Source organism: Musa acuminata, chromosome BXJ2-1 (genome assembly GCF_036884655.1).
Source record: "Musa acuminata AAA Group cultivar baxijiao chromosome BXJ2-1, Cavendish_Baxijiao_AAA, whole genome shotgun sequence".
In the NCBI taxonomy this organism is placed as follows: Eukaryota; Viridiplantae; Streptophyta; class Magnoliopsida; order Zingiberales; family Musaceae; genus Musa; species Musa acuminata.
The window spans coordinates 27,569,431-27,593,578 of record NC_088338.1 but is presented as its reverse complement, the minus strand read 5'-3'; the positions used below and the strand labels follow the sequence as shown (position 1 = coordinate 27,593,578).

The window sequence follows — 24,148 nt, the reverse complement described above, 5'->3', positions numbered from 1 at the left end:
CGAGCCCCTCGATACTGACAGCGTAGCGGTCACAGCAAATTTCCAGCCCCAAAACAATCGTCTCGGAGCTCTACGAGAGATGTTTCGTATCCCGGGATGCAAAAAGGAGTGCAACACGAGGACTTCCCAGGGGGTCACCAATCCTAGTACTACTCTGGCCCAAGCACGCTTAACTTCGGTGTTTTGATGGGATCCGGTGATTTAGTGCTGCCATTATCGCACCCGTTTCGCGAGCTTCGTCCCTCGCCTATATGCACGTCGCTGTCGGCGCATCAACGTTCGGAGCCTCTTGCCCGTCAGGAAACCATCGGCGCTTTCTCGAACGTTCACGAAATCCCTATTGCAAGCTCTCTATGAGCCCTGGGCCGACGACTGCGTATCGGTCATGGAAAGCACGTGCCGAAACCATCGGCACTTTCTAGAACGATCTTGGAATCGCTATTGCGACCCCAATCCAGAAAGCTCTCTCCGAGCCCCTCGATACTGACAGCGTAGCGGTCACAGCAAATTTCCAGCCCCAAAACAATCGTCTCGGAGCTCTACGGGAGATGTTTCATATCCCGGGATGCAAAAAGGAGTGCAACACGAGGACTTCCCGGGGGGTCACCAATCCTAGTACTACTCTGGCCCAAGCACGCTTAACTTCGGTGTTTTGATGGGATCCGGTGATTTAGTGCTGCCATTATCGCACCCGTTTCGCGAGCTTCGTCCCTCGCCTATGTGCACGTCGCGGTCGGCGCATCAACGTCCGGAGCCTCTTGCCCGTCACGAAACTGTCGTCGCTTTCTCGAATGTTCACGAAATCCCTATTGCAAGCTCTCTCCGAGCCCTAGCCCGACGACTGCGTATCGGACACGGCAAGCACGTGCCGAAACCATCGGCACTTTCTAGAACGATCTCGGAATCGCTATTGCGACCCAAATCCGGAAAGCTCTCTCCGAGCCCCTCGATACTGACTGCGTAGCGGTCACAGCAAATTTCCTGCCCCAAAACAATCGTCTCGGAGCTCTACGGGAGATGTTTCGTATCCTGGGATGCAAAAAGGAGTGCAACACGTTGACTTCCCAGGGGGTCACCCAACGTAGTACTACTCTGGCCCAAGCACGCTTAACTTCGGTGTTTTGATGGGATCCGGTGATTTAGTGCTGCCATTATCGCACCCGTTTCGCGAGCTTCGTCCCTCGCCTATGTTGTCACGACCCGACAAAATATCGACAATATTAAAATTTTTTTTTCAACACAACTAACCCAGGATCCAAACACACATTTGAGGTCACTAAGAAAACATTCAGATCAAAAATTTCACTTCTATAATCTACCAATTCATAACCCTGTGCAATTCATAAACATAGCACACATCACTCGATAATTCATACAATCTGAACTCGACTCATCAAAATAAAAACCACAATATAAATCCACAAGTGGGGAAATCTATGCAGTCACCACAATCATCGATTTACCATAAGTTCATATCATTACACAAATTTAATTTAACATTCCAAAACCCTATACATGAGGGATCCTTTAACTTACACAAAATCCACAGGTTTAGATTCATAGTCACATTTCATTAGATGCAAGGTAGCTTATACACAACTACATATATGCTAACAAAAGTTCTGCCCAACGTCTTCTAAACTTTCCACTGCCTCAGCCCATTCTTAACATTTAAGCAAGCGATACGCTATCCTGAAAAATTTATCAACAAACGGGGTGAGCATAAAGAGCTCAGCAAGTGACCAACATATCCATATCAAAATAGTACAATTTCTAAAGAGATACAGTTTCAAAACACAAAGCTGAATATACGATTTCGTAGACATAATATCATTAGGAGCAGAATCACAATTGTCCTTTTAATCATACATATTTGGTTCCTGACAGATGGGGCATAGAGTAATTGGAGCATATCAGAAACAAAGGAAACATATTGGAGCTTATCAATGGCATATAAAATGTTCCAAAACACATCAACGACATATGGAACATTACGAAGCAAACTCAACAGTGAATGAAGCATTTCAGAGCATATCAAACTCATATGTCGTACAGAAGCTCAAACGTCGTCCTTGACGTTGCAATCATATCATATTTATCCAGAGCAGGAACAGAAATAACTCACCAAGACTCTGGATGTCATATCAAACATATAGAGGGTGTAGTGGGATCTCAGTCAGAATGTGATTCATCCATTTCTGAATGACCACCTGACAAAAGTCTCCCACGTCTGGGAGCTCCATCCACCCACGTCTAGGTGAAGTCAAAGGGGGCTGGCAGAGCATCGCAGCCTCTAAGCAATATCCCACATAGCGGGACCCCACATAGCGGGCAAATAAGCGCATACCAGAATATCCCACATAGCGGGACCCCACATAGCGGGCAAATCAGCGCATACCCTTTACCATTTCTGGCAAAGGTCCAGACAATCCCACACACCAGAGTACAAGAAGGCGGTTTCAACAAAATGCAGCATATAACGGAAGCACACGCGGAACAACCAAACGTACATGTGCCTTTTCAAAAACAATGTGATGCAAGGAACAAATCTCTCACAAAAGTATTCATTTTAGGGAAAGAATTGAAAGCAAGAGTGTACAGGGATTCCAAGCAATCATAACCAGCTCAATTCCAATAAGAAGGTTAGGCTAATTCAAGTATCCAAAGGAAATGGAACAGAATACGCGAAATCGACCAAAGCTCGATTTCGGACAGAATTCCAGTGGCACACCAAACAAATATTTCAGAATAACAAATATGCTCCAATACCCATAAGAAGGCTATGGTTGAACCATATATCAGTCTATATTCGGATGGAACAGATTTCATATGAAACAGGGCTCCCAACACAGAGTTACCTCTGATTTGGTAACATAAGGTCAAAATCACAATCACTGGTTTGCAGACTTTATAGGATCGGATTCAACAGACGATAGGGTGAGCAATTGAACTCCAAAATTTTCAAACTATAAGTCAAAAGAGAGAATTTCAAGTCTAGTTTCAAATAAAATCAGTTTGGTACAAATCAGAATTTTCAACAGGGAGTTATAGGCGTTTTAGTATCGAAAGGTCAGAAATCTTGAACTCTGTTTTACAGCGTCTATAGGCTCTTTTGAAACAAATTTTTGGGTAAGTATTCGGTGTCCAAAATCTACAAAATCGGTGTCAAAAGAAAGACATACGAGTCTAATTTCAAACAAAAATAGTTCCTGCCTGAATTCTCATTCTGTACTAAAACTTAGGGCTGAAACAGTGCTTAGGGGTCAGTTTACCGAAAACTTTCAGAATCCATAGTTCTATGTCCAAAGAGAAACATATCAGTTTCTAAATAAAAATCTTCCAATTTATTTTGAATCAACATAAAAACAGAGTCAAATACTGCTGTAGGATGGGGTTAGAACACTTGCCTTTGCAAATTTTGACCCGAAGTAACAAGATTAAAGCAAAAACCCTAAAAGCCCCAAATTTTCTTTCTCTTCTCCTTCTTCTTCTTCTTCTTCTTCTTCTTCTTTTCTTTCCCTGATCACCCACGAGCTGCCTCCTCTGCTTCCTTAACAACGAAGGCAGAGAGGCTTAAGCGGTGGAATTTGTCATTTGGTGCATTTTGCAGTTTAGTCCTTGTTTTTATCATATTCACGATTAGGTCCTTAGGGTTTACATATAGGTCCTCAGATTCTTTTTTCTTTTTTTTTTTTACAGATCTCCCAAATCTTACAAATAGGTTACCTCTAATTCATACTCTATTTCTTTTGTCAATTAAAATAGATGCTTACATTATCACCAAAAATTTATACGAACATTCGGAAATGAGGGGTGTTACACTCTCCCCCCCTTAAAAGAAAAATTTAGTCCTCTAAATTTATCGTACCTCTATTCGATGAAAAGACGAGGATACACCTTTTTCATTTCCTCTTCTAGCTCCCAAGTTGTCTCTTCTCCAGAATGATGTCTCCAATTTACTTGAACTAGTGGGATGACCCGATTCCTTAGGACTTTTTCTTTCTTATCAATAATCTGAATAGGCTCTTCCACATAGGATAAATCTTTATCGATCTCCACCAGCTCATACTTAATGATGTGAGAAGGGTCATACATATACTTTCTAATTATCGAGACATGAAATATATCATGGACATGGCTCAATGCTGGTGGCAAGGCAATCCTGTAAGAGACAGAACCAACCCTCTCAAGAACCTCAAAAGGTCCAATAAATCTTGGGCTTAATTTTCCTTTCTTCCCAAACCTCATAATGCCTTTGGAAGGGGAGACTTTTAAGAATACAAAATCTCCGATTTCAAACTCAATATCTCGTCTTCTATTGTCAGCATAACTCTTTTGACGACTCTGAGCAGTTTTTAACCTTTTCCTTATTACTTGAATTTTCTCGGTAGTTTCTTGTACCTTGTCCGGTGCTAATAGCTTTCTGTCTCCAACTTCCTCCCAACATATAGGTGTTATGCACTTTCGCCCATATAGAGCTTCATAAAGAGCCATCTGAATACTTGAATGATAACTATTATTATACGTGAACTCAACAAGTGAAATATCCTTATCCCATTCACCTTTCCAATCCATAACATAGGCTCTAAGCAAATCCTCAAGTGTTTGAATTGTTCTTTCTGACTGACCATCAGTCTGAGGATGATATGCAGTACTAAACTTGACTTTAGTGCCCATCGACTCCTGCAATTTTCTCCAGAATCTAGAGAGAAATCTGGAGTCTCTATCAGAGATAATCTCCTTTGGAATACCATGAAGTCTTACTACTTCATTAACATATAAATCTGCAAGTCTATCAAGTGAATAAGTCATATTAATCGGTAGGAAATGCGTAGATTTTGTTAACCTATCAATGATAACCCAAATAGCATCATGCTTCCTCGAGGTTCTGGGTAGTCCTGAAACAAAATCCATAGTAATACATTCCCATTTCCATTCAGGAATAACTAAAGGTTGCAACAACCCTCCAGGTCTTTGGTGTTCTACTTTGATTTGCTGACAAGTCAAACATTTAGAAACATACATTGCAATTTCTTTCTTCATGCCTTTCCACCAATAATGACTTCGAAGATCTCTATACATCTTAGTGCTCCCAGGGTGTAGGGTGTACTTTGAAGTATGACTTTCAGTTAGGATTTGATTCTTGATAACTAGTTCATTTGGTACACATACTCTCTCCCCAAATCTCAATAGGCCATCCTTTGAAATTTGAAATTGTGGCTTCAATCCCTTTTCTACTTCACTCCTCAAGTAGATTAAATGTGGATCTCGTAATTGTCCTTCCTTAATTTGTTGCATAAGATCAGACTGCACTTGAATGGAGGCCATCAGAATCATCGAGTCTTGCTCTTTCCTCAAAGCTTTCAAATCAAAATTTTCTTCTATTAGCTTCCATTGCTTTACGACCAGACTAGCCATAAAACTTGTAGATTTCCTACTAAGTGCATCAGCTACAACATTGGCCTTGCCTGGGTGATAACGGATGGCACAATCATAATCCTTCAGAAGTTCTATCCATCTTCACTGCCTCATGTTCAACTCCTTCTGGGTGAAAATATATTTTAAACTCTTGTGATCAGTGAAAATTTTAAACTGTCGACCATACAAATAATGTCTCCAAATCTTTAGAGCAAAAATAATTGCTGCCAATTCCAAATCATGAGTTGGATAATTCAATTCATAACCTTTAAGTTGCCTACAAGCATAAGCAATTACTCTCCCTTCCTGCATCAAAACACATCCTAGGCCCTTTCTTGAAGCATCAGTATAAACTACAAATCCCTCACTACCACTTGGAATAGTGAGAATAGGGGCACTAGTCAATCTTCTTTTTAACTCTTGAAAGCTTTGCTCACAATCATCACCCCATACAAATTTCATATTCTTCTTAGTGAGTTTGGTGAGAGGTTGAGCAATTCGAGAAAATCCCTCCACAAATCTCCTGTAATAACCTGCCATGCCCAAGAAACTTCTAACCTCTGTTACATTTGTTGGTACTTCCCATTCAACTACAGCTTCTATTTTCCTTGGATCAACAGATATGCCCTTCCCTGAAATCACATGGCCTAAGAAAGCAACTTCATTCAACCAAAATTCACATTTGCTAAACTTCGCATACAACTTCTTTTCTCTTAGTATGGACAACACATCTCTCACGTATTCCTCATGCTCCTGATTACTCTTTGAATACACCAATATGTCATCAATAAATACAATTTCACAGATATCCAAGAGCGGTTGAAATATCCTATTCATTAGTTCCATAAAAGCTGCAGGGGCATTAGTCAAACCAAATGGCATCACCAAGAATTCATAATGACCATATCGAGTTCTGAAAGCTGTTTTTGAAATATCCTCCTCCTTGATCTTCAACTGATAGTAACCTGACCTCAGGTCAATCTTAGAGAATACTTGTGCACCCTGCAGTTGATCAAACAAATCATCAATTCTAGGTATGGGATACTTGTTTTTGATGGTCACCTGATTCAACTGTCTAAAATCAATACAAAGCCTCAATGTTCCATCCTTCTTCTTCACTAATAGTACCGGAGCACCCCATGGGGATACACTGGGTCGTATGAAACCCTTATCTAATAATTCTTGTATTTGCTTCTTTAATTCTTCTAACTCAAGTGGTGCCATTCTGTAGGGAGGCTTAGATATTGGGGTTGTACTGGGGACTAGATCAATAGCAAATTCACCCTCTCTATCTAGAGGTAAACCAGGCAAGTCATCAGGAAATACATCAGGAAACTCTTTGACCACTGAAATTTCATCTAAGTGGGTTTCCTGATTTGAATGCTCCTTTACACACACCATATAACAAAAACAACCTTTTTGCATAAGATGATAAGCTTGAAGTGCGGATATTAAGCAAGGAGGCAAATTATGCTTAATGCCCTCAAAGAAAAATATAGGCTGATCTGGTATGCAGAAAGTAATTATTTTTTTTGTAACAATCAATACTAGCGTGATGAGAAGATAACCAATCCATGCCAAGTATAATATCAAAACCCTGGATCTCTAGGAGAATCAAATCAGCAAGGAATTCGTGGTCTCCTATAGAGATCAAACAAGATAGGTAGACCAAGTTTGTTGCCAATGAATCTCCAACAGCAGTTGTTACATATAACATATAATCCAGGGGTTTAGGTGGAATATCCAAGTGACAAGCAAAGTATTTTGAAACAAACGATAAGTTGGAGCCGGGATCAAACAAAACTTTTGCATTTCTTTTAGAAGCATGAAGAATACCTTCCACCACTGATTTAGAAGCTCTAGAATCTTGTTCAGTGATAGCGTATACTCTAGCATGGGCTGAGGGTCTAGAAGACAGTGGCTCTCTTTTCCTGTTCAGTGGGCAATCTTTTAGTTGATAACCTAGCTTTCCACAACCAAAACATGCTCCAGTCACCCGAAAACACCGACTTGTCTCATGATTTAATCCACATTTTGCACATAACTGAGTCCTCCCCAATGGTTTCCTTTTCTCAAATCCAGATGTCTTAAACCTCTTGTTACTATCTTCATATTCATTTTCTTTGATCATCCTCTAATGACAGTCAATAAACCTCAAATAAAGATAATATTCTTAGTGATTCTCAAATCATGCTCTGATACCACCTCTGTCACGACCCGACAAAATATCGACAATATTAAAAAAAATTTTTCAACACAACTAACCCAGGATCCAAACACACATTTGAGGTCACTAAGAAAACATTCAGATCAAAAATTTCACTTCTATAATCTACCAATTCATAACCCTGTGCAATTCATAAACATAGCACACATCACTCGATAATTCATACAATCTGAACTCGACTCATCAAAATAAAAACCACAATATAAATCCACAAGTGGGGAAATCTATGCAGTCACCACAATCATCGATTTACCATAAGTTCATATCATTACACAAATTTAATTTAACATTCCAAAACCCTATACATGAGGGATCCTTTAACTTACACAAAATCCACAGGTTTAGATTCATAGTCACATTTCATTAGATGCAAGGTAACTTATACACAACTACATATATGCTAACAAAAGTTCTGCCCAACGTCTTCTAAACTTTCCACTGCCTCAGCCCATTCTTAACATTTAAGCAAGCGATACGCTATCCTGAAAAATTTATCAACAAACGGGGTGAGCATAAAGAGCTCAGCAAGTGACTAACATATCCATATCAAAATAGTACAATTTCCAAAGAGATACAGTTTCAAAACACAAAGCTGAATATACGATTTCGTAGACATAATATCATTAGGAGCAGAATCACAATTGTCCTTTTAATCATACATATTTGGTTCCTGACAGATGGGGCATAGAGTAATTGGAGCATATCAGAAACAAAGGAAACATATTGGAGCTTATCAATGGCATATAAAATGTTCCAAAACACATCAACGACATATGGAACATTACGAAGCAAACTCAACAGTGAATGAAGCATTTCAGAGCATATCAAACTCATATGTCGTACAGAAGCTCAAACGTCGTCCTTGACGTTGCAATCATATCATATTTATCTAGAGCAGGAACAGAAATAACTCACCAAGACTCTGGATGTCATATCAAACATATAGAGGGTGTAGTGGGATCTCAGTCAGAATGTGATTCATCCATTTCTGAATGACCACCTGACAAAAGTCTCCCACGTCTGGGGGCTCCATCCACCCACGTCTAGGTGAAGTCAAAGGGGGCTGGCAGAGCATCGCAGGCTCTAAGCAATATCCCACATAGCGGGACCCCACATAGCGGGCAAATAAGCGCATACCAGAATATCCCACATAGCGGGACCCCACATAGCGGGCAAATCAGCGCATACCCTTTACCATTTCTGGCAAAGGTCCAGACAATCCCACACACCAGAGTACAAGAAGGCGGTTTCAACAAAATGCAGCATATAACGGAAGCACACGCGGAACAACCAAACGTACATGTGCCTTTTCAAAAACAATGTGATGCAAGGAACAAATCTCTCACAAAAGTATTCATTTTAGGGAAAGAATTGAAAGCAAGAGTGTACAGGGATTCCAAGCAATCATAACCAGCTCAATTCCAATAAGAAGGTTAGGCGAATTCAAGTATCCAAAGGAAATGGAACAGAATACGCGAAATCGACCAAAGCTCGATTTCGGACAGAATTCCAGTGGCACACCAAACAAATATTTCAGAATAACAAATATGCTCCAATACCCATAAGAAGGCTATGGTTGAACCATATATCAGTCTAAATTCGGATGGAACAGATTTCATATGAAACAGGGCTCCCAACACAGAGTTACCTCTGATTTGGTAACATAAGGTCAAAATCACAATCACTGGTTTGCAGACTTTATAGGATCGGATTCAACAGACGATAGGGTGAGCAATTGAACTCCAAAATTTTCAAACTATAAGTCAAAAGAGAGAATTTCAAGTCTAGTTTCAAATAAAATCAGTTTGGTATAAAGCAGAATTTTCAACAGGGAGTTATAGGCGTTTTAGTATCGAAAGGTCAGAAATCTTGAACTCTGTTTTACAGCGTCTATAGGCTCTTTTGAAACAAATTTTTGGGTAAGTATTCGGTGTCCAAAATCTACAAAATTGGTGTCAAAAGAAAGACATATGAGTCTAATTTCAAACAAAAATAGTTCCTGCCTGAATTCTCATTCTGTACTAAAACTTAGGGCTGAAACAGTGCTTAGGGGTCAGTTTACCGAAAACTTTCAGAATCCATAGTTCTATGTCCAAAGAGAAACATATCAGTTTCTAAATAAAAATCTTCCAATTTATTTTGAATCAGCATAAAAACAGAGTCAAATACTGCTGTAGGATGGGGTTAGAACACTTGCCTTTGCAAATTTTGACCCGAAGTAACAAGATTAAAGCAAAAACCCTAAAAGCCCCAAATTTTCTTTCTCTTCTCCTTCTTCTTCTTCTTCTTCTTCTTCTTCTTTTCTTTCCCTGATCACCCACGAGCTGCCTCCTCTGCTTCCTTAACAACGAAGGCAGAGAGGCTTAAGCGGTGGAATTTGTCATTTGGTGCATTTTGCAGTTTAGTCCTTGTTTTTATCATATTCACGATTAGGTCCTTAGGGTTTACATATAGGTCCTCAGATTCTTTTTTCTTTTTTTTTTTTACAGATCTCCCAAATCTTACAAATAGGTTACCTCTAATTCATACTCTATTTCTTTTGTCAATTAAAATAGATGCTTACATTATCACCAAAAATTTATACGAACATTCGGAAATGAGGGGTGTTACATATGTGCACGTCGCGGTCGGTGCATCAACGTCCGGAGCCTCTTGCCCGTCACGAAACCGTCGGCGCTTTCTCGAACGTTCACGAAATTCCTATTGCAAGCTCTCTCCGAGCCCTAGCCCGACGACTGCGTATCGATCACGGCAAGCACGTGCCGAAATCATCGGCACTTTCTAGAACGATCTCGGAATCGCTATTGCGACCCCAATCCGGAAAGCTCTCTCCGAGCCCCTCGATACTGACTGCGTAGGTGTCACAGCAAATTTCCAGCCCCAAAACAATCGTCTCGGAGCTCTACGGGAGATGTTTCGTATCCTGGGATGCAAAAAGCAGTGCAACACGATGACTTCCCAGGGGGTCACCCATCGTAGTACTACTCTGGCCCAAGCACGCTTAACTTCGGTGTTTTGATGGGATCCGGTGATTTAGTGCTGCCATTATCGCACCCGTTTCGCGAGCTTCGTCCCTCGCCTATGTGCACATCGCGGTCGGTGTATCAACGTCCGGAGCCTCTTGCCCGTCACGAAACCGTCGGCACTTTCTCGAACGTTCACGAAATTCCTATTGCAAGCTCTCTCCGAGCCCTAGCCCGACGACTGCGTATCGATCACGGCAAGCACGTGCCGAAACCATCGGCACTTTCTAGAACGATCTCGGAATCGCTATTGCGACCCCAATCCGGAAAGCTCTCTCCGAGCCCCTCGACACTGACTGCATAGCGGTCACAGCAAATTTCCAGCCCCAAAACAATCGTCTCGGATCTCTACGGGAGATGTTTCATATCCCGGGATGCAAAAAGGAGTGCAACACGAGGACTTCCCAAGGGGTCACCCATCGTAGTACTACTCTGGCCCAAGGAAGCTTAACTTCGTTGTTTTGATGGGATCCGGTGATTTAGTGCTGGTATTATCGCAACGTCCGGAGCCTCTTGCCCGTCAGGAAACCATCGGCGCTTTCTCGAACGTTCACGAAGTCCCTATTGCAAGCTCTCTACGAGCACTAGCCCGACGACTGCGTATCGGTCATGGCAAGCACGTGCCGAAACCATCGGCACTTTCTAGAACGATCTCGGAATCGCTATTGTGACCCCAATCCGGAAAGCTCTCTCCGATCCCCTCGATACTGACAGCGTAGCGGTCACAGCAAATTTCCAGCCCCAAAATAATCGACTCGGAGCTCTACGAGAGATGTTTCGTATCCCGGGATGCAAAAAGGAGTGCAACACGAGGACTTCCCAGGGGGTCACCAATCCTAGTACTACTCTGGCCCAAGCACGCTTAACTTCGGTGTTTTGATGGGATCCGGTGATTTAGTGCTGCCATTATCGCACCCGTTTCGCGAGCTTCGTCCCTCGCCTATGTGCACGTCGCGGTCGGCGCATCAACGTCCGGAGCCTCTTGCCCGTCACGAAACTATCGTCGCTTTCTCGAACGTTCACGAAATCCCTATTGCAAGCTCTCTCCGAGCCCTAGCCCGACGACAGCGTATCGGTCACGGCAAGCGCGTGCCGAAATCATCGGCACTTTCTAGAACGATCTCGGAATCGCTATTGCGACCCCAATCCGGAAAGCTCTCTCCGAGCCCCTCGATACTGACTGTGTAGCGGTCATAGCAAATTTCCAGCCCCAAAACAATCGTCTCGGATCTCTACGGGAGATGTTTCATATCCCGGGATGCAAAAAGGAGTGCAACACGAGGACTTCCCAGGGGGTCACCCATCGTAGTACTACTCTAGCCCAAGCAAGCTTAACTTCGTTGTTTTGATGGGATCCGGTGATTTAGTGCTGGCATTATCGCAACGTCCGGAGCCTTTTGCCCGTCAGGAAACCATCGGCGCTTTCTCGAACGTTCACGAAATCCCTATTGCAAGCTCTTTACGAGCCCTAGCCCGACGACAACGTATCGGTCATTGCAAGCACGTGCCGAAACCATCGGCACTTTCTAAAACGATCTCGGAATCGCTATTGTGACCCCAATCCGGAAAGCTCTCTCCGACCCCCTCGATACTGACAGCGTAGCGGTCACAGCAAATTTCCAGCCCGAAAACAATCGTCTCGGAGCTCTACGAGAGATGTTTCGTATCCCGAGATGCAAAAAGGAGTGCAACACGAGGACTTCCTAGGGGGTCACCAATCCTAGTACTACTCTGGCCCAAGCACGCTTAACTTCGGTGTTTTGATGGGATCCGGTGATTTAGTGCTGCCATTATCGCACTCGTTTCGCGAGCTTCGTCCCTCGCCTATGTGCACGTCGCGGTCGGCGCATCAACGTCCGGAGCCTCTTGTCCGTCACGAAACTGTCGTCGCTTTCTCGAACGTTCACGAAATCACTATTGCAAGCTCTCTACGAGCCCTAGCCCGACGACTGCGTATCGGTCATGGCAAGCACGTGCCGAAACCATCGGCACTTTCTAGAACGATCTCGGAATCACTATTGTGACCCCAATCCGGAAAGCTCTCTCTGAGCCCCTCGATACTGACAGCGTAGCGGTCACAGCAAATTTCTAGCCCGAAAACAATCGTCTCGGAGCTCTACGAGAGATGTTTCGTATCCCGGGATGCAAAAAGGAGTGCAACACGAGGACTTCCCAGGGGGTCACCAATCCTAGTACTACTCTGGCCCAAGCACGCTTAACTTCGGTGTTTTGATGGGATCCGGTGATTTAGTGCTGCCATTATCGCACCCGTTTCGCGAGCTTCGTCCCTCGCCTATGAGCACGTCGCGGTCGGCGCATCAACGTCCGGAGCCTCTTGCTCGTCACGAAACTGTCGTCGCTTTCTCGAACGTTCATGAAATCCCTATTGCAAGCTCTCTCCGAGCCCTAGCCCGACGACTGCGTAATGGTCACGGCAAGCGCGTGCCGAAATCATCGGCACTTTCTAGAACGACCTCGGAATCGCTATTGCGACCCCAATCCGGAAAGCTCTCTCCGAGCCCCTCGATACTGACTGCGTAGCGGTCACAGCAAATTTCCAGCCCCAAAACAATCGTCTCGGAGCTCTACGGGAGATGTTTCGTATCCCGGGATGCAAAAAGGTGTGCAACACGAGGACTTCCCAAGGGGTCACCCATCGTAGTACTACTCTGGCCCAAGCAAGCTTAACTTCGTTGTTTTGATGGGATCCGGTGATTTAGTGCTAGCATTATCGCACCCGTTTCGCATGCTTCGTCCCTCGCCTATGTGCACATCGCGGTAGGCGTATCAACGTCCGGGGCCTCTTGCCCGTCAGGAAACCATCGGCGCTTTCTCGAACGTTCACGAAATCCCTATTGCAAGCTCTCTATGAGCCCTAGGCCGACGACTGCGTATCGGTCACGGCAAGCACGTGCCGAAACCATCGGCACTTTCTAGAACGATCTCGGAATCGCTATTGCGACCCCAATCCGGAAAGCTCTCTCCGAGCCCCTCGATATTGACTGCGTAGCGGTCACAGCAAATTTCCTGCCCCAAAACAATCGTCTCGGAGCTCTACGGGAGATGTTTCGTATCCAGGGATGCAAAAAGGAGTGCAATACGATGACTTCCCAGGGGGTCACCCATCGTAGTACTACTCTGTCCCAAGCACGCTTAACTTCGGTGTTTTGATGGGATCCGGTGATTTAGTGCTGCCATTATCGCACCCGTTTCGCGAGCTTCGTCCCTCGCCTATGTGCACGTCGTGGTCGGTGCATCAACGTCCGGAGCCTCTTGCCCGTCAAGAAACCGTCGGCGCTTTCTCGAACGTTCACGAAATTCCTATTGCAAGCTCTCGCCGAGCCCTAGCCCGACGACTACGTATCGATCACGGCAAGCACGTGCCGAAATCATCGGCACTTTCTAGAACGATCTCGGAATCGCTATCGCGACCCCAATCCGGAAAGCTCTCTCCGAGCCCCTCGATACTGACTGCGTAGCGGTCACAGCAAATTTCCAGCCCCAAAACAATCGTCTCGGAGCTCTACGGGAGATGTTTCGTATCCTGGGATGCAAAAACCAGTGCAACACGATGACTTCCCAGGGGGTCACCCATCGTAGTACTACTCTGGCCCAAGCACGCTTAACTTCGGTGTTTTGATGGGATCTAGTGATTTAGTGCTGCCATTATCGCACCCGTTTCGCGAGCTTCGTCCCTCGCCTATGTGCACGTCACTGTCGGTGCATCAACGTCCGGAGCCTCTTGCCCGTCACGAAACCGTCGGCACTTTCTCGAACGTTCACGAAATTCCTATTGCAAGCTCTCTCCGAGCCCTAGCCCGACGACTGCGTATCGATCACGACAAGCACGTGCCGAAACCATCGGCACTTTCTAGCACGATCTCGGAATCGCTATTGCGACCCCAATCCGGAAAGCTCTCTCCGAGCCCCTCGACACTGACTGCGTAGCGGTCACAGCAAATTTCCAGCCCCAAAACAATCTTCTCGGATCTCTACGGGAGATGTTTCATATCCCGGGATGCAAAAAGGAGTGCAACACGAGGACTTCCCAGGGGGTCACCCATCGTAGTACTACTCTGGCCCAAGGAAGCTTAACTTCGTTGTTTTGATGGGATCCGGTGATTTAGTGCTGGTATTATCGCAACGTCCGGAGCCTCTTGCCCGTCAGGAAACCATCGGCGCTTTCTCGAACGTTCACGAAGTCCCTATTGCAAGCTCTCTACGAGCCCTAGCCCGACGACTGCGTATCGGTCATGGCAAGCACGTGCCGAAACCATCGGCACTTTCTAGAACGATCTCGGAATCGCTATTGTGACCCCAATCCGGAAAGCTCTCTCCGAGCCCCTCGATACTGACAGCGTGGTGGTCACAGCAAATTTCCAGCCCCAAAACAATCGTCTCGGAGCTCTACGAGAGATGTTTCGTATCCCAGGATGCAAAAAGGAGTGCAACACGATGACTTCCCAGGGGGTCACCCATCGTAGTACTACTCTGGCCCAAGCACGCTTAACTTCGGTGTTTTGATGGGATCCGGTGATTTAGTGCTGCCATTATAGCACCCGTTTCGCGAGCTTCGTCCCTCGCCTATGTGCACGTCGTGGTCGGTGCATCAACGTCCGGAGCCTCTTGCCCGTCAAGAAACCGTCGGCGCTTTCTCGAACGTTCACGAAATTCCTATTGCAAGCTCTAGCCGAGCCCTAGCCCGACGACTACGTATCAATCACGGCAAGCACGTGCCGAAATCATCGGCACTTTCTAGAACGATCTCGGAATCGCTATCGCGACCCCAATCCGGAAAGCTCTCTCCGAGCCCCTCGATACTGACTGCGTAGCGGTCACAGCAAATTTCCAGCCCCAAAACAATCGTCTCGGAGCTCTACGGGAGATGTTTCGTATCCTGGGATGCAAAAACCAGTGCAACACGATGACTTCCCAGGGGGTCACCCATCGTAGTACTACTCTGGGTGTTTTGATGGGATCCGGTGATTTAGTGCTGCCATTATCGCACCCGTTTCGCGAGCTTCGTCCCTCGCCTATTTGCACGTCGCGGTCGGCGCATCAACGTACGGAGCCTCTTGCCCGTCACGAAACCATCGGCGCTTTGTCGAACGTTCACGAAATTCCTATTGCAAGCTGTCTCCGAGCCCTAGCCCGACGACTGCGTATCGATCACGGCAAGCACGTGCCGAAACCATCGGCACTTTCTAGAACGATCTCGGAATCGCTATTGCGACCCCAATCCGGAAAGCTCTCTCCGAGCCCCTCGACACTGACTGCGTAGCGGTCACAGCAAATTTCCAGCCCCAAAACAATCGTCTCGGATCTCTACGGGAGATGTTTCATATCCCGGGATGCAAAAAGGAGTGCAACACGAGGACTTCCTAGGGGGTCACCCATCGTAGTACTACTCTGGCCCAAGGAAGCTTAACTTCGTTGTTTTGATGGGATCCGGTGATTTAGTGCTGGTATTATCGCAACGTCCGGAGCCTCTTGCCCGTCAGGAAACCATCGGCGCTTTCTCGAACGTTCACGAAGTCCCTATTGCAAGCTCTCTACGAGCCCTAGCCCGACGACTGCGTATCGGTCATGGCAAGCACGTGCCGAAACCATCGGCACTTTCTAGAACGATCTCGGAATCGCTATTGTGACCCCAATCCGGAAAGCTCTCTCCGAGCCCCTCGATACTGACAGCGTGGTGGTCACAGCAAATTTCCAACCCCAAAACAATCGTCTCGGAGCTCTACGAGAGATGTTTCGTATCCCGGGATGCAAAAAGGAGTGCAACACGAGGACTTCCTAGGGGGTCACCAATCCTAGTACTACTCTGGCCCAAGCACGCTTAACTTCGGTGTTTTGATGGGATCGGGTGATTTAGTGCTGCCATTATCGCACCCGTTTCGCGAGCTTCGTCCCTCGCCTATGTGCACGTCGCGGTCGGCGCATCAACGTCCGGAGCCTCTTGCCCGTCACGAAACTGTCGTCGCTTTCTCGAACGTTCACGAAATCCCTATTGCAAGCTCTCTCCGAGCCCTAGCCCGACGACTGCGTATCGGTCACGGCAAGCGCGTGCCGAAATCATCGGTACTTTCTAGAACGATCTCGGAATCGCTATTGCGACCCCAATCCGGAAAGCTCTCTCCGAGCCCCTCGATACTGACTGCGTAGCGGTCACAGCAAATTTCCAGCCCCAAAACAATCGTCTCGGAGCTCTACGGGAGATGTTTCGTATCCTGGGATGCAAAAACCAGTGCAACACGATGACTTCCCAGGGGGTCACCCATCGTAGTACTACTCTGGCCCAAGCACGCTTAACTTCGGTGTTTTGATGGGATCCGGTGATTTAGTGCTGCCTTTATCGCACCCGTTTCGCGAGCTTCGTCCCTCGCCTATTTGCACGTCGCGGTCGGCGCATCAACGTACGGAGCCTCTTGCCCGTCACGAAACCGTCGGCGCTTTGTCGAACGTTCACGAAATTCCTATTGCAAGCTCTCTCCGAGCCCTAGCCCGACGATTGCGTATCGATCACGGCAAGCACGTGTCGAAACCATCGGCACTTTCTAGAACGATCTCGGAATCGTTATTGCGACCCCAATCCGGAAAGCTCTCTCCGAGCCCCTCGATACTGACTGCGTAGCGGTCACAGCAAATTTCCAGCCCCAAAACAATCGTCTCGGATCTCTACGGGAGATGTTTCGTATCCCGGGATGCAAAAAGGAGTGCAACAAGAGGACTTCCCAGGGGGTCACCCATCGTAGTACTACTCTGGCCCAAGCAAGCTTAACTTCGTTGTTTTGATGGGATCCGGTGATTTAGTGCTGGCATTATCGCACCCGTTTCGCATGCTTCGTCCCTCGCCTATGTGCATATCGCGGTAGGCGTATCAACGTTCGGAGCCTCTTGCCCGTCAGGAAACCATCGGCGCTTTCTCTAACGTTCACGAAATCCCTATTGCAAGCTCTCTATGAGCCCTAGGCCGACGACTGCGTATCGGTCACGGCAAGCACGTGTCGAAACCATCGGCACTTTCTAGAACGATCTCGGAATCGCTATTGCGACCCCAATCCGGAAAGCTCTCTCCGAGCCCCTCGATACTGACAACGTAGCGGTCACAGGAAATTTACAGCCCCAAAACAATCGTCTCGGAGCTTTACGGGAGATGTTTCGTATCCCGAGATGCAAAAAGGAGTGCAACACGAGGACTTCCAAGGGGGTCACCAATCCTAGTACTACTCTGGCCCAAGCACGCTTAACTTCGGTGTTTTGATGGGATCCGGTGATTTAGTGCTGGCATTATCGCACCCGTTTTGCGAGCTTCGTCCCTCGCCTATGTGCACGTCGCGGTCGGCGCATCAACGTCCGGAGCCTTTTGCCCGTCACGAAACCGTCGGCGCTTTCTCGAACGTTCACGAAATCCCTATTGCAAGCTCTCTCCGAGCCCTAGCCCGACGATTGCGTATCGATCACGGCAAGCACATGCCGAAACCATCGGCACTTTCTAGAACGATCTCGGAATCGCTATTGCGACCCCAATCCGGAAAGCTCTCTCCGAGCCCCTCGATACTGACTGCGTAGCGGTCACAGCAAATTTCCAGCCCCAAAACAATCGTCTCGGAGCTCTACGGGAGATGTTTCGTATCCTGGGATGCAAAAACCAGTGCAACACGATGACTTCCCAGGGGGTCACCCATCGTAGTACTACTCTGGCCCAAGCACGCTTAACTTCGGTGTTTTGATGGGATCCGGTGATTTAGTGCTGCCATTATCGCACCCGTTTCGCGAGCTTCGTCCCTCGCCTATTTGCACATCGCGGTCGGCGCATCAACGTACGGAGCCTCTTGCCCGTCACGAAACCGTCGTCGCTTTGTCGAACGTTCACGAAATTCCTATTGCAAGCTCTCTCCGAGCCCTAGCCCGACGACTGCGTATCGATCACGGCAAGCACGTGCCGAAACCATCGGCACTTTCTAGAACGATCTCGGAATCGCTATTGCGACCCCAATCCGGAAAGCTCTCTCCGAGCCCCTCGACACTGACTGCGTAGCGGTCACAGCAAATTTCCAGCCCCAAAACAATCGTCTCGGATCTCTACGGGAGATGTTTCATATCCCGGGATGCAAAAAGGAGTGCAACACGAGGACTTCCCAGGGGGTCACCCATCGTAGTACTACTCTGGCCCAAGGAAGCTTAACTTCGTTGTTTTGATGGGATCCGGTGATTTAGTGCTGGTATTATCGCAACGTCCGGAGCCTCTTGCCCGTCAGGAAACCATCGGCGCTTTCTCGAACGTTCACGAAGTCCCTATTGCAAGCTCTCTACGAGCCCTAGCCCGACGACTGCGTATCGGTCATGGCAAGCACGTGCCGAAACCATCGGCACTTTCTAGAACGATCTCGGAATCGCTATTGTGACCCCAATCCGGAAAGCTCTCTCCGAGCCCCTCGATACTGACAGCGTGGTGGTCACAGCAAATTTCCAGCCCCAAAACAATCGTCTCGGAGCTCTACGAGAGATGTTTCGTATCCCGGGATGCAAAAAGGAGTGCAACACGAGGACTTCCTAGGGGGTCACCAATCCTAGTACTACTCTGGCCCAAGCACGCTTAACTTCGGTGTTTTGATGGGATCCGGTGATTTAGTGCTGCCATTATCGCACCCGTTTCGCGAGCTTCGTCCCTCGCCTATGTGCACGTCGCGGTCGGCGCATCAACGTCCGGAGCCTCTTGCCCGTCACGAAACTATCGTCGCTTTCTCGAACGTTCACGAAATCCCTATTGCAAGCTCTCTCCGAGCCCTAGCCCGACGACTGCGTATCGGTCACGGCAAGCGCGTGCCGAAATCATCGGTACTTTCTAGAACGATCTCGGAATCGCTATTGCGACCCCAATCCGGAAAGCTCTCTCCGAGCCCCTCGATACTGACTGCGTAGCGGTCACAGCAAATTTCCAGCCCCAAAACAATCGTCTCGGAGCTCTACGGGAGATGTTTCGTATCCTGGGATGCAAAAACCAGTGCAATACGATGACTTCCCAGGGGGTCACCCATCGTAGTACTACTCTGGCCCAAGCACGCTTAACTTCGGTGTTTTGATGGGATCCGGTGATTTAGTGCTGCCATTATCGCACCCGTTTCGCGAGCTTCGTCCCTCGCCTATTTGCACGTCGCGGTCGGCGCATCAACGTACGGAGCCTCTTGCCCGTCACGAAACCGTCGGCGCTTTGTCGAACGTTCACGAAATTCCTATTGCAAGCTCTCTCCGAGCCCTAGCCCGACGATTGCGTATCGATCACGGCAAGCACGTGCCGAAACCATCGGCACTTTCTAGAACGATCTCGGAATCGTTATTGCGACCCCAATCCGGAAAGCTCTCTCCGAGCCCCTCGATACTGACTGCGTAGCGGTCACAGCAAATTTCCAGCCCCAAAACAATCGTCTCGGATCTCTACGGGAGATGTTTCGTATCCCGGGATCCAAAAAGGAGTGCAACACGAGGACTTCCCAGGGGGTCACCCATCGTAGTACTACTCTGGCCCAAGCAAGCTTAACTTCGTTGTTTTGATGGGATCCGGTGATTTAGTGCTGGCATTATCGCACCCGTTTCGCATGCTTCGTCCCTCGCCTATGTGCATATCGCGGTAGGCGTATCAACGTTCGGAGCCTCTTGCCCGTCAGGAAACCATCGGCGCTTTCTCTAACGTTCACGAAATCCCTATTGCAAGCTCTCTATGAGCCCTAGGCCGACGACTGCGTATCGGTCACGGCAAGCACGTGCCGAAACCATCGGCACTTTCTAGAACGATCTCGGAATCGCTATTGCGACCCCAATCCGGAAAGCTCTCTCCGAGCCCCTCGATACTGACAACGTAGCGGTCACAGGAAATTTCCAGCCCCAAAACAATCGTCTCGGAGCTTTACGGGAGATGTTTCGTATCCCGGGATGCAAAAAGGAGTGCAACACGAGGACTTCCCAGGGGGTCACCAATCCTAGTACTACTCTAGCCCAAGCACGCTTAACTTCGGTGTTTTGATGGGATCCGGTGATTTAGTGCTGCCATTATCGCACCCGTTTCGCGAGCTTCGTCCCTCGCCTATGTGCACGTCGCGGTCGGCGCATCAACGTCCGGAGCCTCTTGCCCGTCACGAAACTGTCGTCGCTTTTTCGAACGTTCACGAAATCCCTATTGCAAGCTCTCTCCGAGCCCTAGCCCGACGACTGCGTATCGGTCACGGCAAGCGCGTGCCGAAATCATCGGCACTTTCTAGAACGATCTCGGAATCGCTATTGCGACCCCAATCCGGAAATCTCTCTCCGAGCCCCTCGATACTGACTGCGTAGCGGTCATAACAAATTTCCAGCCCCAAAACAATCGTCTCGGAGCTCTACGGGAGATGTTTCGTATCCCGGGATGCAAAAAGGAGTGCAACACGATGACTTCCCAGGGGGTCACCCATCGTAGTACTACTCTAGCCCAAGCACCCTTAACTTCGGTGTTTTGATGGGATCCGATGATTTAGTGCTGCCATTATCGCACCCGTTTCGCGAGCTTCATCCCTCGCCTATGTCACGCCCTCAAAATATCCATGATTTTTAAAACAATTTTCATCACAGACCAATCCAGGATCCAAACTAACGTTTGAGGACACTGAAAAATATTCTATTCATATTCACATCCATAAAACCTGTGCATTTTAAAATCATAAATCACATCACTCGATAATTCACATTTATGGCAACCCAAGCCAACTTGACAAAAAAATGAACAACATTTATAAATCCACAAGCTAAATAAATTATACAATCAGAACTCCAACAATTCACCATAAGTTCATATCACCATAAATTAGACTTAACATTCCGAAATTCCAAATAAGAGAGATCTTCTAACCCTTTTACACAGTATATCCATTTTGATTCATCGACAACATTTCATTACATACAAAACATACTTATACAACAATATCATAATAACCACCCAGACTTGCCCATAATTCTGAATAGCTATCCACTGCCACAGCCCAAATCAACATCTCGAAGAGTGACAAGCTGACCTGAAAGATTTATATAACAACGGAGTGAGCCAAAAACGGCTCAGCAAGTGACAAAGCATATTCAGAACAAAAGGAACGGTTTCAAACGAGTAAGGTATCATAATGCAAGGCAGAATACAAGAATTCTCAAGGATACCATCTCAATAGATACCAAATCATATGTATCATGTCATTCAAAACATATTTGATCCATAACGAATGGAGCATAGAGTAATTGGAACATATTAATGGCAGATAGGACATTTCAGAACATATCAGTCCATAGCAAATGGAGCACAGAGTAATTGGAGCATATCAGTAACAAAGGAAACATATCGGAGCTTATCAATGGCAGATAGGACATTTCAGAACATATCAGTTCATAGCAAATGGAGCACAGAGTAATTGGAGCATATCAATGGCAGATGAAATGTTCCGGAGCATATCAACGACATATGGAACATTTCGAAGCATATTATCAGTGAATGAAGCATTTCAGAGCATAACAAAAACAAATATCGTACAGAAGCTCAAACGTCGTCTTTGACATTGCAAACATATCAATTTTATCCAAAGCATGTACAGAAACACATAACCAAAGCTCTGGATATCATATCAAACATACAGAAGGTGTAGTGGGATCTCAGTCAGAATGTGATTCATCCATTTCTGAATGACCACCTGACAAAAGTCTCCCACGTCTGGGAGCTCCATCCACCCACGTCTAGGTGAAGTCAAAGGGGGCCGGCAGAGCATCGCAGGCTCTAAGCATATACCCTCATAGCGGGCAACAAGCGCATACAGAATATCCCTCATAGCGGGACCCCACATAGCGGGCAAATAGCGCATACCCTTTACCATTTCTGGCAAAGGTCCAGACAATCCCACACACCAGAGTACAAAAGGGCAGTTTCAACAATAAGTAGCATATATCGGAAGCACACGCGGAACAACAAAGCGTACATGTGCCTTTACGAGTCAATCCGAAGTAAGCAATAATCTTTCACAAGTATATTCAGATTTGAAAGGAATTGAAAGCAAGGGCACATATGGAATCCAAGCAATCACATATAACTCAATTCAATAAGAAGATTTGATGAATTCAATGTCCAAATGAATGAAACTGGAATAGGCACATATCGAAAGCAAATGCAGAACAATAGGATATACATGTGCCTATATGAGTCAATACGATATAGCATAAACGTTACACAACAGTTTTCAAGAATGCAATAATTTTAAGGACAAGAGCATACAAGAATTCAAAGCAGTAATATAAAGCTCAATTGAATGAGAAAGCTAAAGGATATCAATTTCCAAAGGAATGAAACCAGAATATGAGAAATCGACCAAAGCTCGATTTTTGGCAGAATACAGAAGGCACATTGAACAAATGATTCAAACTATCAATCGTGCTCCAATTTACTCAGAAATAATCATTGGATAATACTTTCAGATAAGACAGGCTTCATATGAATTGAACTGTCCAATAGAGAGAGTTACAAATAATTTGGTAAGCAAGTGTCGTAGAACAAAATCTCTGTTGGTAGAATTCATAATGTCATATTCAACAGATAACTGGACAGGTATTTGGATTCCAAATCTTTCAATCCATATATCAATGAAAGGTCTACGAGTCTAGTTTCCAATGAAATCAGTTTTGAACAAATCAGAGTTTCCAACAAAGACTTATAGGCAGCTCGGTATCAAAAGGTCAGAATCTCAGAAGTTGCACAGATTCGAATCGTTACGTCTAAACAGGAGATATATCAAATGCAAAGCTAGAACAATTCAAAATTCCTCATATTCAAAGCAAATGTAGAGATAAAAATGGCAGTGAGGAACGATCAGGATACTTGCAAGAGAAAAGATTAGAAAGCTTGCAATAGAAAAGGTTAGAACACTTGCCTTTCAAAGATTTCGATCCGAAGATCCAAAGAAAGTGCCAGCCCAAATCCTTCTACTTTTCCCCCGTGTTCTCTCTCTGTTCCGTTTTGTGCTCCCGTTTTCTTCCTTTCTTCGCAACTACACCACATGTCGAACATCGAGGCACAGTCACCTGCTCTCTCTTACTCTCATTCCTTCTTTTTCTTTCCCAAACGCAGCTGCCATAGCCGCCGCCGCTGCCACAATCGCAGCCCCTTCCACCGCACTACCTTCCTTCCTCTCTCCTCTCGCAGACTTAACTGTTGCATACGCAGTCGCTGCCGCTGCGGCCGCAATCCCGTCCGCAGCCCCTTTTCCCCCTTTCCTTTCTTTTCTTTCCCAGCTGCAACTGCCACTGCCACAGCTGCCTCTCCTTCTCCTCTTCCTCTCTTCTTCCCTTTTCCTTTCTCTTCTTCTTCCTTTCCTTCTCTTCTTTCCCAGCTGCACTGCTGCAGTCGCAGCCTCAGCCGCGGCCACAGCCTCTTCTTCCTCCCCTGCTCATCTTCCTCTCCTTCTTCTCTTCCAACTGC

The 24,148-nt window shown here is 46.4% G+C and overlaps 26 pseudogenes; all 26 read right to left on the bottom strand.

Annotated features, from left to right (window-relative positions):
* Positions 1 to 105: 105 nt before the first annotated feature.
* LOC135602832 (5S ribosomal RNA) lies at positions 106 to 224 on the bottom strand (annotated as a pseudogene).
* A 350-nt stretch (positions 225 to 574) lies between these two features.
* Positions 575 to 693, bottom strand: LOC135603227 (5S ribosomal RNA; annotated as a pseudogene).
* Positions 694 to 1,043: 350 nt separating this feature from the next.
* Positions 1,044 to 1,162, bottom strand: LOC135603340 (5S ribosomal RNA; annotated as a pseudogene).
* A 9,420-nt stretch (positions 1,163 to 10,582) lies between these two features.
* LOC135603859 (5S ribosomal RNA) lies at positions 10,583 to 10,701 on the bottom strand (annotated as a pseudogene).
* Positions 10,702 to 11,051: 350 nt separating this feature from the next.
* LOC135604584 (5S ribosomal RNA) lies at positions 11,052 to 11,170 on the bottom strand (annotated as a pseudogene).
* Positions 11,171 to 11,466: 296 nt separating this feature from the next.
* Positions 11,467 to 11,585, bottom strand: LOC135602831 (5S ribosomal RNA; annotated as a pseudogene).
* Positions 11,586 to 11,935: 350 nt separating this feature from the next.
* Positions 11,936 to 12,054, bottom strand: LOC135604198 (5S ribosomal RNA; annotated as a pseudogene).
* A 296-nt stretch (positions 12,055 to 12,350) lies between these two features.
* On the bottom strand, positions 12,351 to 12,469 carry LOC135603263 (5S ribosomal RNA; annotated as a pseudogene).
* Positions 12,470 to 12,819: 350 nt separating this feature from the next.
* Positions 12,820 to 12,938, bottom strand: LOC135602830 (5S ribosomal RNA; annotated as a pseudogene).
* A 350-nt stretch (positions 12,939 to 13,288) lies between these two features.
* On the bottom strand, positions 13,289 to 13,407 carry LOC135604131 (5S ribosomal RNA; annotated as a pseudogene).
* Positions 13,408 to 13,757: 350 nt separating this feature from the next.
* LOC135603933 (5S ribosomal RNA) lies at positions 13,758 to 13,876 on the bottom strand (annotated as a pseudogene).
* A 350-nt stretch (positions 13,877 to 14,226) lies between these two features.
* On the bottom strand, positions 14,227 to 14,345 carry LOC135604658 (5S ribosomal RNA; annotated as a pseudogene).
* Positions 14,346 to 14,695: 350 nt separating this feature from the next.
* On the bottom strand, positions 14,696 to 14,814 carry LOC135604501 (5S ribosomal RNA; annotated as a pseudogene).
* Positions 14,815 to 15,110: 296 nt separating this feature from the next.
* On the bottom strand, positions 15,111 to 15,229 carry LOC135603710 (5S ribosomal RNA; annotated as a pseudogene).
* Positions 15,230 to 16,028: 799 nt separating this feature from the next.
* Positions 16,029 to 16,147, bottom strand: LOC135599207 (5S ribosomal RNA; annotated as a pseudogene).
* Positions 16,148 to 16,443: 296 nt separating this feature from the next.
* LOC135604351 (5S ribosomal RNA) lies at positions 16,444 to 16,562 on the bottom strand (annotated as a pseudogene).
* A 350-nt stretch (positions 16,563 to 16,912) lies between these two features.
* On the bottom strand, positions 16,913 to 17,031 carry LOC135604456 (5S ribosomal RNA; annotated as a pseudogene).
* Positions 17,032 to 17,381: 350 nt separating this feature from the next.
* On the bottom strand, positions 17,382 to 17,500 carry LOC135604173 (5S ribosomal RNA; annotated as a pseudogene).
* Positions 17,501 to 17,850: 350 nt separating this feature from the next.
* LOC135602207 (5S ribosomal RNA) lies at positions 17,851 to 17,969 on the bottom strand (annotated as a pseudogene).
* Positions 17,970 to 18,319: 350 nt separating this feature from the next.
* On the bottom strand, positions 18,320 to 18,438 carry LOC135604165 (5S ribosomal RNA; annotated as a pseudogene).
* A 350-nt stretch (positions 18,439 to 18,788) lies between these two features.
* Positions 18,789 to 18,907, bottom strand: LOC135604500 (5S ribosomal RNA; annotated as a pseudogene).
* Positions 18,908 to 19,203: 296 nt separating this feature from the next.
* Positions 19,204 to 19,322, bottom strand: LOC135603467 (5S ribosomal RNA; annotated as a pseudogene).
* Positions 19,323 to 19,672: 350 nt separating this feature from the next.
* LOC135604146 (5S ribosomal RNA) lies at positions 19,673 to 19,791 on the bottom strand (annotated as a pseudogene).
* Positions 19,792 to 20,141: 350 nt separating this feature from the next.
* Positions 20,142 to 20,260, bottom strand: LOC135602999 (5S ribosomal RNA; annotated as a pseudogene).
* Positions 20,261 to 20,610: 350 nt separating this feature from the next.
* LOC135602654 (5S ribosomal RNA) lies at positions 20,611 to 20,729 on the bottom strand (annotated as a pseudogene).
* A 350-nt stretch (positions 20,730 to 21,079) lies between these two features.
* On the bottom strand, positions 21,080 to 21,198 carry LOC135603751 (5S ribosomal RNA; annotated as a pseudogene).
* Positions 21,199 to 24,148: the final 2,950 nt, after the last annotated feature.